Raw genomic sequence first — 18,957 nt, 5'->3', positions numbered from 1 at the left:
CTGAGAAAATAATTGGAAACATGTCCCAATCCAAGCCCAAAATCTATGTCAAATAGATACACTCTGCAATGATAGATTCTGAAACTACAAACTACTCTAAGGTCAGGCTCAAAGTCCTGAAATTCCCCAGTCAAACTCTTTGTCATCTTTGGAGGGGTTTTGTCTCATAAAGTTTTGACATTTCTGTTGTTACTGTTATCTTGTTTGTTTGTTTACCTTACAGACCCTTTACATGTTTATTATGGCTTCTGTTTTGTGTTTTAGGGAATTCCTCTGTGCATGAACATTTGTATCGATGTATCTACTTGTGTATGTAGTGCTGTTTCTCTGGCTTTTTTCCTTTGTTTGTTTTTAGATTCCTATGAAAAGAAATGTAGGAGTAATCTTAGAGGAGTTGGAAACTGAGAGTCATAAATACAATATATTGCTTGAAAAATCTTCATTTTCAAAAAAGAAAGAATAATGATTTAGGGCATGAACATTGTTAGAATTGAAAGTTTGGAAAGGTTTGAAATAATTTTATTGACATCTAAAGATATCACATACTTTTTTCAATACATTAATTTAATATCAAGAGATATATCAGGTCTTATTATGTTCTTTCATATAAAATTGTCAGTATGTTATTATAAACTGAATTCATTAATTTGAAGGCAATTTTTATGGTGAGAAAATTATCTGAAATCATTTTATATATTATATGACACTATAAATTAATTATCATTGTCATTTTAGATTTTAAGCTTTAGTTTATGAATATGAGTGTTTTTCCTTTATAAATAGCTGTATAGCACATATACTCCTGCTGCTAGCAGAAGAAAAGAGTTTTAAGATTCTCTGGAACTGGAGTTACTGGATTTTTGAGCTTCCATATTGGTGCTGGGAATTCAATCCTGTTACTCTGGAAGAACTGTCAGACCTCTTAAACACTGAGCAATCTGTCAGCTGCTGAGTGGATTATTTAAGTGAATATATGTAATTTCCAGGTCTCCATGTCCATATCTCTCACTTTGAAAATTATATTCTAACTCTACACAAGTGAAATTTTGTTTAGTTTAGTTTTGTCTTGAGACAGGATTTTTCTTTGTAGCCCTGTGTGTTTGATTTCCTGCAACTTCTGTAGACCAAACTGGTTTTGAACTCAGAGATCCACTTGCATTTGCTTTCAGAATGCTAGAATTAGAGGCAGAAAATTCTTGCTAGGCATGATGGCACATGCTTTTAATCTCGTTTCTTGAGAGGTAGAGGAAGGTGAATCTCTGTGTGTTTGAGGCCAGCCTAGTCTACAGAGGAAGTGATTATATAAACATATCATTTTCCCTTCCATTTTCTCTTCAAAAACTCTCCCATGAACCTTGTTCTTTCAAATTGTAGACCTCTATTTTTTTTTAAAATTATTTGTGGATGTTTACGTGTGTGTGTTTACATGCATGTATTGACAATGTATTTCTTCTTCTTCTCCTCCTTCTTCTCCTCCTCCTCCTCCTCCTCTTCCTCCTCCTCCTCCTCCTCTTTCTTCTTCTTCTTCTTCTTCTTCTTCTTCTTCTTCTTCTTCTTCTTCTTCTTCTTCTTCTTCTTCTTCTTCTTCTTCTTCTTCTTCCTCTTCTTCTTCTTCTTCTTCTTCTTCTTCTTCTTCTTCTTCTTCTTCTTCTTCTTCTTCTTCTTCTTCTTCTTCTTCTTCTTCTTTCCCAAGACAGGGTTTCTCTGTATAGCCCTGGCTGTCCTGGAACTCATTCTGTAGACCAGGTTGACCTTGAACTCAGAAATCCTCCTGCCTCTGTCTCCCAAGTGCTGGGATTAAACTCATGTGCCACCACTGCCCTGTCACAGTGTATTTCTAAACCTAGAAATATAACCTGTTCAGTACATATAATGTCAATACATATATATGTATTTTGCCTGCATGTATGCTTTCTGCCTCACACACCTGACTGGTACATATTGTTGAGAGAAGAAGGCACTAATTGCCTGGAACTTTAGTTGCAGCTGTGAGTCAACCTTTGGGGGCTAGAAACCAAATACAGGGATTTGGAAGAGTAGACAATTCTTTTAACCTCTCAACCATCTTTCCAAGTCCTTCTCTGCAAACTTCTATTCACTGAAAAAACAGAAAAATTTTTACTTAATTATATTTTATTAATAATCAAAGCAATAAAGCTGCTGTATCCTAGGTTTCTTTATGACAGATTAGGATGTTTTTTTTTCAAATAATTCATTTTAAATATAGTGTGAATTTGCAATTAATTTTATTATTTTGAATTTTGACATCCTATATAGAAAGCAAAATGTGACTTCCCCAACGTATTTCATAACTATGCCACTTTGCAGTTAACACACTGTGATGCATGCATTTAATTAGTCTACCATTTTTTTCAATTTCTGGAAATAGGACCAGGGCCACAATAACACGACTGTAGAAAAGTCTAAGCCATCCTTGTTGGTAGAGAAGGGAGTGTTTAATTAAGGAAGAACAAGTTTTATTGAATTTTAATCAGGATGGAGCAGCCATATACTCTTTTCTAAAATTTATGAGCCAAGGGGAAGTGGGAAATATATCAAATTAATGTGTATTAAAATCACCTATTGAAAGTATAGCTCAGGTAACATTCCCTCGGATTGTAAAATGCAGGTACTCGTCAATGCGTTAAACTAACTCACTCACACTTGTGTGCCGTGGTTGAGGTGATTTAATTATTGTCATACTGAAAAGACACATGCTATTCTGGGTATGTAATGACTTCTTGGGAACCCAAGCCAATTAGTCAGTCACTCCTATTATGGCTTCTGCCTGCACATGTACTACTAACAAGGTCTACACAGGTCAGGTCACCAAGACACCACAGCAAAGGCACCCTTTGCTTTTTTGTACTTGATATTATGTGAGGAAAACTACCCTTTCTGATTTTTAACATGTTTTTCTGTAAATTATTGGGTGACCTTCATTTAAGTTTTCAATCAAGTTTAAGCACATTGTGAACTGTAGAAGGGAGTAAAACACAATTCACACATCTTAAATAAGTTAAACATTTTAAATATTGTAAAGTTAATTTAAAAGTTGAAAGCCAGACAAATATTATTTCTCTTTACAATCTTAAATATTAGAGAATTTTAAACTGTATTTATTCTTTCACAATTTCATACATGTGATGTACTTTGGTTTTATGTTTGACCATTATCCATTCCCTCTCATTTTTTTTCTTTCAAATAGGAAATTCTCTCATATAATACATCCTAACCAGAGTTTTGCTCCCTCTACTTTTCCTAGCTCCCCTGACCTGCTCCTCCCCCAGAAATAGTCCCTTTCAATTTCCTCTTCAGAAAAGAACATGCCTTAAAGAGTGAAAGCAAAACACACATACACACACACACACACACACACACACACACACACACACACAATCACATTAAAACACCCCTTTTTCATCACTCACCTCCTTCCATGAGAGCATGAATTGCTAAGCCGTCTCTAATTGACTTTGTTACCCACAAAGAGATAATTGAATTTTAACATGTTTAAAGTGTTCTTTAGTGTTCTGAGTAAGTTTAGATACAAAAGAAAGTTTTTTCGATGTAAATGTGACATTTTTCTAAAAGTTTCTGTAGATGATTGAGGTATTAATATAAGGCACCTTTTTCTTTATGGTTCTTCCGTGCACCTTGAAAAACCTTTTAGGTTGATATTTTTAAGTCATGACGTAAATCTGACTGACATTTACCCTTCACTCACTTCTCTTTTACAAAATCACATATATCTAACTGTTCTATTTCATTGTTTAACTAAAAATATTTTTCTCATAGAATATTTTCTGATTATCATTTCCCCTTCTCCAGTCCTCTCAGTTCTTTAAGGCTTCTTGCCCTATCTTGATCCATACCCTTTCTGTATTTACTTAGAAAAGAAGCAGGCATTAACGAAAGAAAGAATGAAAGAAACAAGAAACAAAGAAAAATAGGAATATGAAAAACAACCCACAAATAAACAGACAAAAATAAATAAGAAAAAGAGCCAAAAAAAAAAAAACCCACAAGAAACATATAGACAGAAAAACTGTTTCAAATACAGGAATCCCATAAAAATTCTGTAGATGCAAGAAGCTGTAAACAATGGAAACAAGTATCCTGTGTTTTTCATTATAAGGCAACGAACCTCAAAAGATGCTGTAGAAATAAAAATTGTTGGGTGTTGGCTATCTATTGCTAGCCATGGACCCTACAATAAAACGTAATTTTATTTTCCAGTGAGATTCCCTTGGAGAAAATTGCTTTTTTTCATATTCAAGGGGTTATATATTGAAGATAGCTTCTGGGTAAGGGATGCGGGCCTGTTTTTAACTTCTCTTTTCCACTAGAGGACTCCGTCTAGTGTATTCTTCTGTAGGCACTGTATATATTGCCACAGTATTTGTCTGTGGTTCTCTGTATTTCTCATTATCTCCTTCAGGACAAGTATTCTCTGCTGATGGCTAATCCAGGCATTGATCTATAAGTATAGTGAAATGCCATTTGTAATAAATTTATTGCTGCTTTCTTCTGGTAAGACCCTAGTAATTGGTTTTCCCATAAATCCTTGACTTATCTAGTTTCCAATAATTTACTATGCAAGCAGTTGCACATATGAGTTTTATCTTATAGAATAGTTCTTAAGTCAAATAAGATATTGGTAGTTACTTCCACAAGCTGTGTGCCATCACTACACCGTTTTTTATTACAGAGAGGTCACCATTATAGATTATACAGTTTGTAGCTGAGATGCTGTTACCTTTCTTCATTGGTCATTTGCAGAGTACCTCCAACTACAAGAACATTTCCTCCAAGGACTATAAACACTTACCTGTAAATGTGAAAGCTCTAAGTAGACATAAGGTCAACTTCTCTATATTCTTCATATTCAGTGTGTCCTGTGAGTTTTTACTATAACTTGTAGAGAGCCACACCTTACACCCACACACATACACCCACACCCACATACACACACACATACACACACATACTGTACACATACACATATATAATTTACACATATATGTCTACATATATACATATACATATATACATACAATATATAGATATATACATATATGTAGACATATATACATATATACATACAAATGTACATATATACATACAAATATACATATATACACATATATGTATATGTATATACATATATATATATAATTTGTCTATGAAGCATATCATATCAGGTTTGTAAACAACCCTATAATGTCCTTTGGTTTTAGATGTCCATCCTGTAATTCTCCCTTTCCTCCCTCTACCACTCAGTAATTCTTTGATCCTGTTTTTGATGTAAATAAATAAATTTAAACAAATGAATGTCAAATCCTTTCTTGAAGTGCTCTCAATCATTTGAGTTTTCTCCTTTGAGAATTATCTGTTTAGATCTGGTCCCATTATTTTTTAAAATTTGGTTGTTTTCTTTTTGTTTAGGGAAATTTTGTTTGTTTGTTTGTTTTTGGCTTTTCCTGTGAGTGTATGTACATTATATACTAAGGAGAGTAGCCCTCTTCCCATTTTGCACCCTGCTGCATTGACCAAGCAATGGTGTCCATTATTATACAGAAGCTTTCTGTTTTTTGAAATCTCGTTTATTAGTTCTTAGTGCCTGTCCTATTGGTGATGTTTTCACAAAGTCTCGTCCTGTGTCAATAAGTTCATTCCTTTTCTGTTCTATATGATTCAAAATATCTATTCTTATGTTTAGGTGTTTGATCCATTAGGAACGGAGTTTCTCACATAACCAATGGTTTGTTTCACTGATTAATTTATGTTTTACTTGTTTGTTTCTTTTCTATTGATTTTTAGCTTCAAGTTGATTATTTTTTTACATCAATTCATTTGGAGTGCTACTTTTTATTTGCAGTGTGAGACTTTTCTTGGAGAGAAAAAACAGGTGATCCTACTCATCCCAGATATAGAGATCATGACAGGCCAAATAAAGATACCACCAAAGTACAATTTGTTGAAACAGTGATACTTTCTGAGGAGTATGGGTAAGGGGTTTTATATATAGGAGCAGAAATGACTCAAAAAAAAAGCTACATTTCCATTTCTTATTTCAGCATGAGTGTGACAGCTTGCAAAAGCTGGGAGACCCGGAGAAAGCTACACAGTCTGCTGGTTGCTTAAGAGACTGGAGACTGTCTTTGCCCAGTGATTCTAGTATAAACCTCCTGGAAGCAATTGTGGCCATTTCTGCTTCTCCATGGCAGCTGAGCTGGTGTCAGAGTCTTCCTTGAAGCTTGGCTTTTCTGAGTAATTTTTGCAGTTCTTCTTAACTCTGGCGGAGGAGCACAGTTATCATGATCAGCGTAAGGACTACCTGGAGGTGTTTTGAGTTGTTTCCCTCCTTCAGTAAGAATTTTCCTGTAGGAAAAACTATATTTAGAACTGAGGAAATTGTTAAACAATATTGTTCTAGAAAACTAATGTGTGTTAAGTTACTAGTATGACATCTTACTAATGTTTTATGTATAAACTTAAGCTATGAACTTCCCTTTAAAACCTCTTCCACTGTGTTCTATTTTATTTTACTTTATTTTAATTCAAGTCTAAAAATTCTTCAGATTTCCTTTCTAATTGCTGTATCAAGCCATTTGCATGTTTCTCTTTTTTATAATTTATTTTTATTGTTAAAATTTTTAATTTAAAAGTATATTGATTATATACTCCTTCCCCTCTCCCTTTCTCCATCTATATCACTTTTACCCCACTAAACTGTAACCAAATACACATACACACACACACACACACACACATACACACACACACACACGCATGCACGCGCGCACACACACACACACACACACACACACCTACCTCCTGAGTCCACTATATGTTGCTTAAATACTCCTGATCATGAGGCCTATTCTAGAGTGGTTGATAGACTCAGTGTCACTACACAGGAGAAAAATGATTTTCCATTTCCTGGAAGGTATAAGTCATAGTTCAGCTGTTAACCTTTACCATAATGGATAATTTTCACTCATTCATTAATTCATCCATTTATTCATTCATTCAAACAATAACACAACATAACATAATAAATATAATATAATATCATTAATGTAATATAAAATATAAATGATAAAACAAAATCTGTGTATTCTAAGTAGGATTCAGGGTGTTATTTCAATTTTTGTTTTATAAATATTGAGACTTAATTTGTGTATAAAAAATTGCTCAATTTTGGAGAAAGTTTGATGGGATGCTTAGAAGTCATACATTTTTGGGTTTTAGTGAAATGTTCTGTAAATATATGTTAGGTTCATTTAACTTGTTCTAACAGTCAGCTCCAAGATTTCTCAGTTTAGTTTTGCCTCAATGAACTGACTGTTGGCAAGAGTGAGGTTTTAATGTTACTCACCATCAGTGTTGGATGCTTAAGATGTTGTTTGAGCTGTATTAATGTCCTCTTATAATCTTTGGTGCCCTTGTTTTTGGTGCATAGATGTTAAGAATTGTAATGTTTGATTGGAGAGATTTGTTTTTTCTATTTTTAAAACTTATTTTTATCCTTTAATCCTTTTTACAGTGCAGACTTCATATCCTTCCCCACCAGTCCTCCAACTGCTCCCCATCTCATACCCCTTCCCCCACCCCAAGACTCTAAGAGGATGTCCCAACCCCCACTCCCATCCCACCAGACCTCCCCACTCCTGGAGCCTCAAGTCTTTCAAGGGTTAGGTTCATATCACTGAGGCCAGACCAGGCATTGTCTGCTGTATTTGTGTTGGGGGCCTTATATCAGCTGGTGTATGCTCCCTGGTTGGTGGCTCAGTGTCTGATAAATCTCAGACGTCCAGGTTAGTTGAGACTGCTGGTCTTCCTATGGGCTCACCTTCCTCCTCAGCTTCTGCCATCTTTTCCCCAGTTCTACCACATGGGTCCCCAGCTTCTGTCCACTGTTTGGGTGCTAGGATCTGCAGAGAGACTTATTTTTAATGAGTATACAGTGTCCTTTCCTATCTCTTTTGTGTAGTGTTAGTTTGAAGTCTATTTTGTCCAATATTAAAATGACCACACTGGCTTATTTCTTGGGTCTCTTTGCTTACATTATTTTTTGTTTCCATCCTTCCTAGATGAAGTAGAATCTAGAATAATTTGTACTTTGAGATAACATCTTTTCTTGATCTTAAGATTTGTTTCTTAGATGCAACAGAAGAACGAATCCTGATTTCAAATCTAATTTGTTAGGCTGTGCATTTTGATTAAAGTACTGAGATCATAGACATTGAGGATCCTCATGCTTTCTGGTTCCTTCTGTTTTCTTCAGTGTGGTTAGAATCTTTAGGTTGAAATTGTCCTTCTAGTGCCTTCTCAATGGCAAGTTGTGGATAGATACTGAATAAATTTCGTTCTATGGTGAACTATCTTTCTTCACCTATAGTGAATGAAAGATTTATTGGGTATAGTAGTCTGGGTTTACATCTGTGATCGCTTAGAATTTGCAAAACATTTGTCCAGTCACTTCTACCTTTGGAAGTCTCCATTGAAATGGCAGTTTTTAATAGTGTCAGGCCTTGGGCCCTCCCCTTGAGCTGGATCCCACTTTGGGTCTGTCACTGGACCTTCTTTTCCTCAGGCTCTGGAGCCCTCACAGAAGGGACCTATCATGACTGCCCTCTGAAAGATCCAACAAGCAGCTGAAAGAGTCAGATGCAGATATTTGCACCCAACCAATGGACAGAAGCAGCTGACCAATGTTGAATTAGGGAAGGCTGAAAGAAGCTGAGGAGAAGGGTGTCTGGACTCCCTAGATCAATCACACACTGGACCACCAGACAGCATTCATCAGAGATGATACACCTAACCCTCAAGAGGCTGGAGGCCCCAGGGAGTTTAGAGGTCAAGTTGGGTGGGGGTTGAGGGCATTCACGTGGAGATGCGGAGGGGAGAAGCTGTGGTTTGTGGAACAGTTGGAGGGTGGATCAGGGCAGGGGGATGGGAATGGAATATGGAGCACTAAAGGCTCATTGTTTTCTTGTCTGCTGTGTGGAAGCTAGAACAATTCATTTTGCCTCAGATTTTTCTGAAAATAATTACCATGAGACCATATCCTCAGACCACTGAGGTTACCTCTTATTCTACATATTAATTTGCATTGGCAGGAAGTGTTGGAAGACAGCCATTTGTTACTATCCCAAGTAGAAAATGTATTATAGTGGATGCTGTAAAAGACACAGATATGGGGAAGTTGATAGTATGAAAAATTACAATTAATTTCTTGGAGTTAGTATGTACATAATTGAATTATAAAATAAGCAGAGCTTATTTCTGCTAATTAGGAAGTATATTAATAAAATAAAGATTTGTGCTATCCCATTATAGATGATTAAGTTTATAATTTAGTTCAACCTGATACCTGGCCACAAAAAAAAAAAAAAATGATCAGTTCCAAACAGTGAGACTGTTAAGGATAACATTCTTGCTAAATCAACGTATTCATATCATGATGTCCAAAATTATTAATGTACATTCATTGTTAATGGACAGAAACCCCAAAATCTAGTTTCTTGTTAGTGAAATTGTACATACAATTTGTTCTAAATCTGAATTTTGAGTTCAGATAGAAACATTGAGGTTTATCATGTTATAGTAAAAAAATCAGTTTAAAGTTTATAAAACCATTGAATCGAACTACAATATTCCTAATTTAAGAGATGATTAATTTCAAATATTTCTGCTGCTTAAAACTTAAAATCATGTTCCTATAAGAAAGAACAATTGCCATTATTATTGAATATTGCACATTGTTTAATTAACTCATTGATTTGCCTGTGAAGTACTCTAGATAAGTCAAATGTTTTTCAATGGGCATTATGAGAAGTCAGAAAGAAGGGTTTGTGTGAACTTGGAAGTCTGGTCCTTTAATTGAAATAAAGTTTTTTTAAATGTAAGTGACATTGTGAGTAAACTATTTATTATCAAGTAATAACAATGCATTTTTGGAAAAATTACTGTGAAACATGAATGAGAAGGAAGAGTGGTTATTAGAGCACACCTCCAGATTAATTGTGTTATTGCAATGTATGGACAAGTGCATTCAGTAAAGTCATCCTTATTGGCTTCAGCTTCAAATTGATATAATTATTCTTTCATTGAAAGCCATTCAATTGTTTTCTTAATTCAAGAAAAGTTATAGCTAAACTTAAGTTAAAGTAAATTTAAACGAAGTTTATTTAAGAAACAAATCTCCTAACCCAGGGAGTGGGGAGGCCTGGCGGGGTGAGGAAGAACATCCTCTTGGAGACAGGGGAAGAGGAATGGGATGAGGAACTGTCGGAGGGCAGACCTGCAGGAGGATAAAGATTGGACTGTAAGAAAAGATTAAAGATATTTTTTTAAAAAAAAGAAGCGAACTAGATTTATAAACGTTTTCTTTCACTAAGAGATGCAAAGAGAATAAAAGTTTACTTAAAAGCAAAATAAAATAAAATAAAATAAAAATCACGGATTTTCCCTTAGGCCTTTCTTATTACCCAGTTTCTTTGGGTCTGTGGATTGTACCATGGACTTGGGATATCAGGAGGCTCTGGGGTATCTATAGGGGTGGTTTTAGCTGAAATTCCTACTAGCAAGGGGGTGGGGGGATGTGGAGATGGATGTGGCCCATAGCCATGTGGGACTTCCTGTGGAGGGAGGGAGATATCATCAACCCACACACAAAACGTTCGAACTAAATTTTGTCCTGCCTGCAAGATGAACAGGGATAAAGATGAAGACGAAGGAAGGGAACAGCTAACCAATGACTGCCTCAGGTTGAGACCAACCCCTGACACAATTAATGATATTCTGCTTTCTTTGCAGGCAGGAACCTAGCATAACTGTCCTCTGAGAGGCTTCGTCTAGAAGCAGATAGAAACAGATGCAGAAATCCACAGCCAAATATCAGACAGAGCTCAGAGAGTCTTGTGGAGATGGGTCCGGGGTGGTGCATAGAAGTGAGCAAACTAGAAGAATCAAGAATACCACAGGAAGACCTCCAGAGTCAACTCACCATGCAAAGGGCATGCATGCAGGGGCTAGGCCTAGATCCCCTACACATTTGTAACAGATGTGCAGCTTGGTCTTCATGTGAGACCTCTAACTATTGGAGCTGGGGCTGTCTCTCACTCTGTTGCCTGCCTTGAATCCCATTCTCCTACCTGAGCTACCTTGTTGGGCCTCAGTGGGAAAGGATGTGTTTAGTCCTGCTGGGACTAGATATCCCGAGGCTGAGTGATACCCAAGGAGGGGCATCCCCTTCTCTGAGAAGAAAGAAGTGGGTGAGATTTGTAAGTGTGGGACTGGGATGAGAAGGGGTAGGGGGCCTTTGATCTGGATGTAAAGTGAATAAATGAATTATTGGGAGAAAAAAAGAAACAGGAAACAAATCAAAGCAAGTTGAATTTTTAAAAAGTGGAACAGACTAAAGGGAAGATAAAAAAAAAAACAACTCTGTTTATTATGTGACTGTAACTGTCATTTTCTATCCAGCTTAAAAGATACTTGTGGGTGGGCCTGTATGTTTATTCGGGAAATATCTATACAAGTGCTTTAGTTTCTGCTATGACAGGGAAACTAAAGAAATCTAACTGCAGCTTGAAGGATGTTGAGTTCTGTGGAGACACAGTAAGTATTGGGATAGACAGCTAAGGTACAGGTCTAGTCTCCCTTGGTTCTTTATGCCACCCTCCCTGCCTAGCCAGTCCAGACTTCTTTAAAAAGACGTTGATCCATACCACTATCTCCCCTCTGTCTCGCATCTCCTTAGACACCTCTAATAGTGTTTTTTTTTTTTCTTTAGAAAGGATCTTGTAAAGTGTAATCTTTAAAACTTTGTAGGGAAATTTATTATTACTACTATTTGTAATTGAGATGTCACTAAAATAACTTGTAAAACTTCCATTGGTACTTGTCAGTATCACCCAGAGATCAAACATAAAGTTTAATAATGTACACCGTGTATTATATACATTTTCTCCTAGACAAAATATATGTGTACCCATATTTCATTTTATCTGACTTTTTTACAATTGTAGTTTTTCAGCATTATTATTTCTGAAAACTTCAGTAGTATATATTCATTACAATTCTTTAAACTCGGTGTTATTAAACCTGTAAAAGTAGGAAATGGATCATTTCATTATCTTTAAGAAATGTTCCTAATAGTATATTCTAAGGTGTGAAATAGGACATGGTTACTAGCATACGCAAATATTTAGTTTCTCTGAAATGAGAAGCCCAAAACAGATAAATTTAAACTTATATTCATCAATTAATGCTTCAGTAGTTTATCTTATTTGAAAATAATTTGTTTTAATGAATATTTATTATTTAATTTAAACTTACTATACCCTTCAGGTTTAAAGTTATCAAGAAGGTTTTTTTTTTTAGCATTTTTAAAAAAACATTAAGCAAGCCTGGCTGTCATTCAAGTTATTTCTACTGCCAATGAATTTTGTAATAGATAATATGTGTTTATTTGAGTGTAAACTTAGGTCAAATAAAAGTTGTGTGTCTGTTCCATTTGACCTAGATAGATTTGAACATTTATTAATATTTAAATGGAGGCAAATATTTTTATTTTTAACACTTGTTTATCACATTACTATAAAAATTTCTTGGATGTTTCTTAATTTAGAGGTAATAATAAATTTATATGAATGTTAATTTAAATAGGAGTCTAAATGGATTTTTGCCAATATCACACATAGTTCTGATCATATATATATATATATATATATATATATATATATATTAGTTCTAATTTTATATATACATATATATAATTATCAGGCTTATTTTAATGGTAAGTTACACAATAAATATAATAATACAATAGAAGAAACACAAAAGTTTTCAAAATATTAAAAGAAATGAAACAGCACATTTAAAACTTCAACTAAAGATACTTCACTTTTCTTTAGTAAGAATTGATTTAGAGAAGGTATTTTTCATTGATTTTGCTGTTTTTCCCTAAATTATTTGCCCTTTGATTAATTTACAAAATGAGAAAAATTTAAATGTTTTATCTCATTTGCTGCTCTTGGACATTTTAACATATTTTTAAAGTAGAGTTAGATTGCTACTTCTTTACTTCCTCCAACCTCCCAGCTACACCTCCTAAAACTCCCACCATATCTTCCCCTATATGGTAGTAGTGTTTTTGATTATTTTATATATTTTTATATATACATTATATTTTATATATACATTTATATATCTCTCTCCATATAGATATATGTGTTTGTGTGTACACTGAGTTATTTTGCAAGTCAACTTGATACAAGCTAATGTCATCATAGAGAAGGGAGCCTCCCTTGAGGAAACACTTCCATCAGATCCAACTGTAAGGATTACATTTAAAGAGGAGGGCCTTTCCGTTGTTGGTGATTCCATCCCTGGGCTGGTGATCCTGAGTGCTGTGAGAGAGCAGTCTGAGCAAGCTAGAGAGAATAAACATTTAAGCAGCACCTCTCCATGGTCTCTGCATCAGCTCCTGTCTCCAGTATCCTGCCCTGTTTGAGTTCCTGTCCTGATTCCTTTTAGTGATGAAGGGTAATGTGGACGTGTAGACTAAGTAAACCCTTTTCTCTCTAACTTTCTACCTATTTGTGGTGTTGTATCATAGCAATAGAAACTCTAATTAAGAGAACATGTACCACAGATATATATAAGTAAAGCCTGCTAAGTCTATATTTGTTGGAGGTGTGTACATAGTTTAGAGGCTGGCCACTCTGCCCTGGACCACCAGTAATGTAGCTCATCTCTGACAGAGGCACATTCTTCTCCCATTAGTCATTCTTTTTTGGTAGTTTTTAATCTATGGGTGGGACCTCATAAATTATTCCCTCTTGTACTTCAATAAATCTCTTGATATTGCTACTGTCCTGGTTGGTCTTGTCTATAAAGCTATATCTATGAGAGAGACTGTTTCAGAGCAGAGTTCCTGATATTATGGCTCTTACAATGTTTCTGCATCCCTTTTCATGGTTTTTTTTTTTTTTTTTTTTTTTTTTTTTTTTTTTTTTTTTTGAGTCATAGAAGCAAGAGCTGTGATGTAGACAGGTCCATGTTGATCTCTGCATTATATACTCTTGGAGCTTCTGTGAATGATCTCTGTTGATTAAGACATACTTATGATTATGTGTATAAGATTTAGAAAGTAGTAAGGAATTATGATGGATGATCTTGCAATGTGACAGTAGGTGAACCTTTGCTAAATTTCATGACCTCATTAACCTTATAAAGATTATATTGTTTTATTTTCAAGGTTTCCTGTAGCCCAGCCTGGTATTGAAGTTTCTATGCAAATAAAATGATCCCTCGACTTTCTTGAATTTATGTCTTCACCTCCTGAATGGTGGAATTACAGATGTTTACTACAATGTTTAGAACAGAAAAAAAATATTTAAAATTCTGTTTTATTTTTGTTTTAAAGGTTTGGTTGTTAACAAGCAGTTTATTCTATTGCTTTAAGATGTGTATGAACACTACCCTCCAATACATACAGCAACCAAAAGGGTTCCTAAAATGGACTATTTTATCTGTGTTAAAAGAATGAAAAATACACACTATATTTTGGATTATCCCTGCAAAAACTAAAATAAAATTAAATCCACACCATGTGGAACCTGTATTTAATGGGCATTTTAAACATCATGTAAACCACAGTGTATGTAGCAAACAATATCTTCTTGGTTGGATTTAATGGGACATAAATGCTTCCATCCAGTACTCAGCAGATTATGGTGACCTTCTGATGAACAGAAAAACAAATAAATGATTAATATTAAAGTTGCAGATAAAAGAAAGTCAAGAGTATTCAGATCCATGAAGGACCTGTCTTTAAATTTGCCAGTGGTCCAGTAGAATCATAGTGGAAGATAGTTCTTAGGAGCTGACAGTCATTTACTCACTGGCATCATAAATCTCTCCTCTAACAACATAATACTATCAAAACAAAAATAATGCAAATTTGTATTAATTTTTTCTGCGTATGTATGTACAGTAGCATTCTTTGGAGGTCAGTCAACTGTTTGAGCTTGTTGCTTTCTTCCACATTGGAATCAACAATCAAATTCAGGATATTGGCAGTGTGTAGTTTCTTTCATCCAATGAGTCCTCTCACTAGCCCTAGATTTTATACTAGATATACATTATTTAGATTTGCTAATAAACTGATGAAGCTAAATTATATCAAGGTAAAACATGTAGAATATGCCTAAAAGATCATATCTAGATAGTGGTCCTGTATACACCCACTCATAAACTCTGGAGTCATGTAGGAGTAAAGATACGATAAATGTTTATGTGAATAGGGAAGCAGTCATAATTATGCCTTATATCTCATAAATATATAAACTTTCAATTGAAATATATTAAAGCATTCTAGTATGATTAGTAATAAGATGCAACTATGTCCTTAGTATAGGAACTCATGAGGGTCAGAAAGCTGTAGATGGAGACTTGTATAGTTTATTAATGCTAAAGTGTCCAAACAGAGCAAATGATTTATCCATGGGAAGGACTGTTAGAAGTGCATGGAAAAGTGAAAATAACATGTTGTTTAAGCTTTGTTTTAGAGGCACACAGGATTTGAAGTGATAGTGAAAGTCAAAATGACAGGGGAGATTAATCACTCCCAGATCTGCATAAGCCTTTTATGCCAAGTTAATGTTCCTGAATTCACCCTGACATAAAGTGGGGACACTGAGATTCTTTTATGTGTTTTAACTTTAATTATGTGTTATTGTACTCTACAAATATATTACATAAAAGTCTATAAATTATGTGTTAATTGAGAAATCATTGATTTCTGAGTTGTATTGGGAAGCCCATGTGTACAAGTCCTTGATTCCTTTAAAAGATGAAGCAAATATATTTACATATAGAGTCTATACTTTAATGTTGTAGTAAGAAATCTAAAACAAAGTAAAAATATCCATTGCCTTCATCTTTGAAACAATCATCCAGCAAATTCAAATGATAAAGATGTTAAGGGTAGTTAGCTCAAGTTAAAGGTTATCACCCAATGCATGCTATAAAAACACCTCTAGGTTACTTTTATGCTCAGCTCAGCAAGGCATTTATTTCCTAGGATGCTGATCTCCTTTCAACCTCTGGGATCCACATGGGAATGAATAAAATTAATTGTAAAAGTTGTCTTCTGACCCAAAGCATACATTGTAGTATTACACATTGCACACATGCATGAGTGTGTGTGTGTCCCTAGGAGTGCCCATGCACACATAATATTATTTTCCTAACTACAACTGTTGAGGTCATATAATGTAACTTGTATGTATATTTTCAGGTCTGACTAATAGATATGTTTTTCCACGTGGAAGATAACCTCTTCCAGAGTGGAGATAGAACCTGAAGAGACCACCTCCAGTAGATAGGCATGGCTCCCAATTGAGGGATTTTTTTTAACCCAGAATTGTTCCTGTCTAAAGGACTCAGAGGGACAAAAAATAAAGTAGAACAGAAGCTGAAGGAAAAAAACATCCAGAGATGGCCTCACCTTGGGATCCCTGCCATCCACAGACACCAATCCAAATACTATTGCTGATGCCAAGATGTGTTCACAGAAACCTAATATGGCTGCCCTCTGAAAGGCTCCACCAGCATCTGATGAAGACAGATGCAAATACTCACAGCCAGCCATCAGGCAGAGCCCTAGAACCCCAATGGAAGAGTTAGGGAAAAGACTGAAGGAATCAAAGGGGATTGTAACCTTATAGGAAAAACCTGGATGGGGCATTGAGCAGGATGTAAAATGAATAAAAATAAGCATAGCAAGCCAAAATAAAAGATTTTCTGTATAAGAAAAAAAGAGATAAATACATAAATATATACCTATGTAAATAAATATATAAATAAAGTAAAGAGATACTTCTTTACTAAAGAGTGAGAACTATGCTTACATGTATACAAGTAATTAAATAGGAAAATTGGGGGTGGCTATTATATAAGAAAGAGGGAAGAGATGGGGGAGGTATGTAAAATGAAAATATAGGTATCTGGAAAATGACAAAGATCATACTTACCTTAAATAAACAACATGCACTTAATTCAGTGTATAATTTTAATTAACTTTTCTCATCTGCACTGATGGTATTCTCTTCTCTCAAAGGGGAAAAAAACTAACAAAAACCCTCCAGATCCTGACCAATATATATTACCAAGTATTAGAAGTTGTTGGTCAGAAATATTTAATAGATTCCCAGAAAATAGAAGCATTTTTTTGTTGCTTTTCTTTAACCTACACAGAAGTAGAAAGTCAGCCCCTACTGCTGAAGGCACCATGCACTTCAGAAACAGAGTCTAGAGGCCCCTCAGATGAAACTGATTTGAATTCTTCTTCTCTAAGGACTAGTTTTGAAGACACAAGAAGATAGCATGCAAGCTTGGAAAGGAGGGACGCACTGAATAGATCAACAGGCCTACGCTGCTATGAGCTTTATGATTCAAATCAATGACCAGTATGGAAAAATGGCCCTAGTGCTGCAGTGGCATATGTACCTTAGTAGTTAACAACTCTCTAATTGTACTTCAGACCAACTCAAGAAGATCAAGACCATGCAGTGTACTGGAAACCTAGCTAAATTAATTATTTGGTGCTAGTTAAATTGTGTTTATAGGAGGAAAATCTACAACTCATTTATAAACCAGAAAGATCCTCAATATCAATTTATAAATATTTGTCCTTACATATTGATATTTTACTAACTATGGTTTTATTTGTATTTTCAAGTTCTTTTTGGGAATGTGGTCTTACTGTTTACATTTTACTTTTTTAAATAAAATTGTCCAGTCTGACTTTGATATTCCAAGCTAATAATCTTAGACCAGTAGGATTATCTAAATCTTAGGTACAGATAAATGTTTTTATGATCATAATTAGTATGAATATAGCCATATGTATTCTCTGGCTCTGATCCAGAAGTGAGAAAGAAATGTTAAAGATGACACAGTTGATGCTCCACACATTTTTAATCTTCTTCATGCTAGTTGTGTCTACTTGCCTTTATTTTTAAACACATAGAAGTTATGAGTGTGTGGGTATATTTGTATATATTTTTCTGTTGATCTATGTATCACAATTGTATATCTTGAACTCATAATTATAATCCTTTCACAAACTAATGGATCATCATGAAAACTTTGACCTTTCAATTTTCCTATCTTGTATTACTTATGTTTGAAACCTACAGCATTATATTCATTTCAGTAGCTATATTTAGCATATCTGACACTCTGAGACTTTTTCCTCTAGGTTTTAAATAACTGAATTCATGCTATCATTAAAAATTATACTGCAAAGGGGCTGATGAGATAGCACAGAGGTTAAAAGTACTGATAGCTGTTTCGACAGAGGATCTTGGCTCATATATTGTTCCCACCATACCAGTAGCTTTGATATCAGAAAATCTGTCACTCTCTTGTAGAAACCAGGTAGTCATGAACTTTACAAACATACATGTGGACAAAATGCCCAGTTGCATAAAATAATAAAATATGAAAGCTGTGTTCTCCTGGTGTCCTCCATCCCCTTTGGCTTTTACTTACAGAGATAGATGTGGCAAGCACAGGTCCGCCAAAGTCCTGCACTGATAACTTTCAGCCTATACGGCACTCCTGAATGTGATGATAGTTGGTCTCTGATTCTTGTCCCTGCTTTTGGGTGTTTTTCCTTCCCTTGTGTTGCCTCATCCTGCCTTGGTAATTTATTTTCTTCCTTCCTTCCTTCTTTCCTTCCCTCCTTCCTTCTTCCTTCTTTCCTTCCTTCTTTCCTTCCCTCCTTCCTTCTTTCTCTCTGTGTTTCTTTCTTTTCTCCTCCTCCCTCTTTTTCCCCTTTCTTGTTCTTGTTCTTGTTCTTGTTCTTGTTCTTGTTCTTGTTCTTGTTCTTCTTCTTCTTCTTCTTCTTCTTCTTCTTCTTCTTCTTCTTCT

At 35.0% G+C, this 18,957-nt stretch overlaps 1 long non-coding RNA gene across 1 annotated transcript; it reads right to left on the bottom strand.

Annotated features, from left to right (window-relative positions):
- Nucleotides 1-5,976: 5,976 nt before the first annotated feature.
- Nucleotides 5,977-18,818, bottom strand: LOC116086495. Its single transcript, XR_004116953.1, has 2 exons — nucleotides 18,577-18,818; nucleotides 5,977-6,384 (listed from the first exon to the last, which is right to left on the bottom strand). It is a non-coding gene; the product is annotated as an uncharacterized LOC116086495 (long non-coding RNA).
- Nucleotides 18,819-18,957: the final 139 nt, after the last annotated feature.

This window comes from Mastomys coucha, unplaced genomic scaffold (assembly GCF_008632895.1).
Source record: "Mastomys coucha isolate ucsf_1 unplaced genomic scaffold, UCSF_Mcou_1 pScaffold12, whole genome shotgun sequence".
Taxonomy (NCBI): domain Eukaryota; kingdom Metazoa; phylum Chordata; class Mammalia; order Rodentia; family Muridae; genus Mastomys; species Mastomys coucha.
Note: the sequence above shows the minus strand (reverse complement) of the source record. Positions and strands in the feature narration are given on the sequence as shown.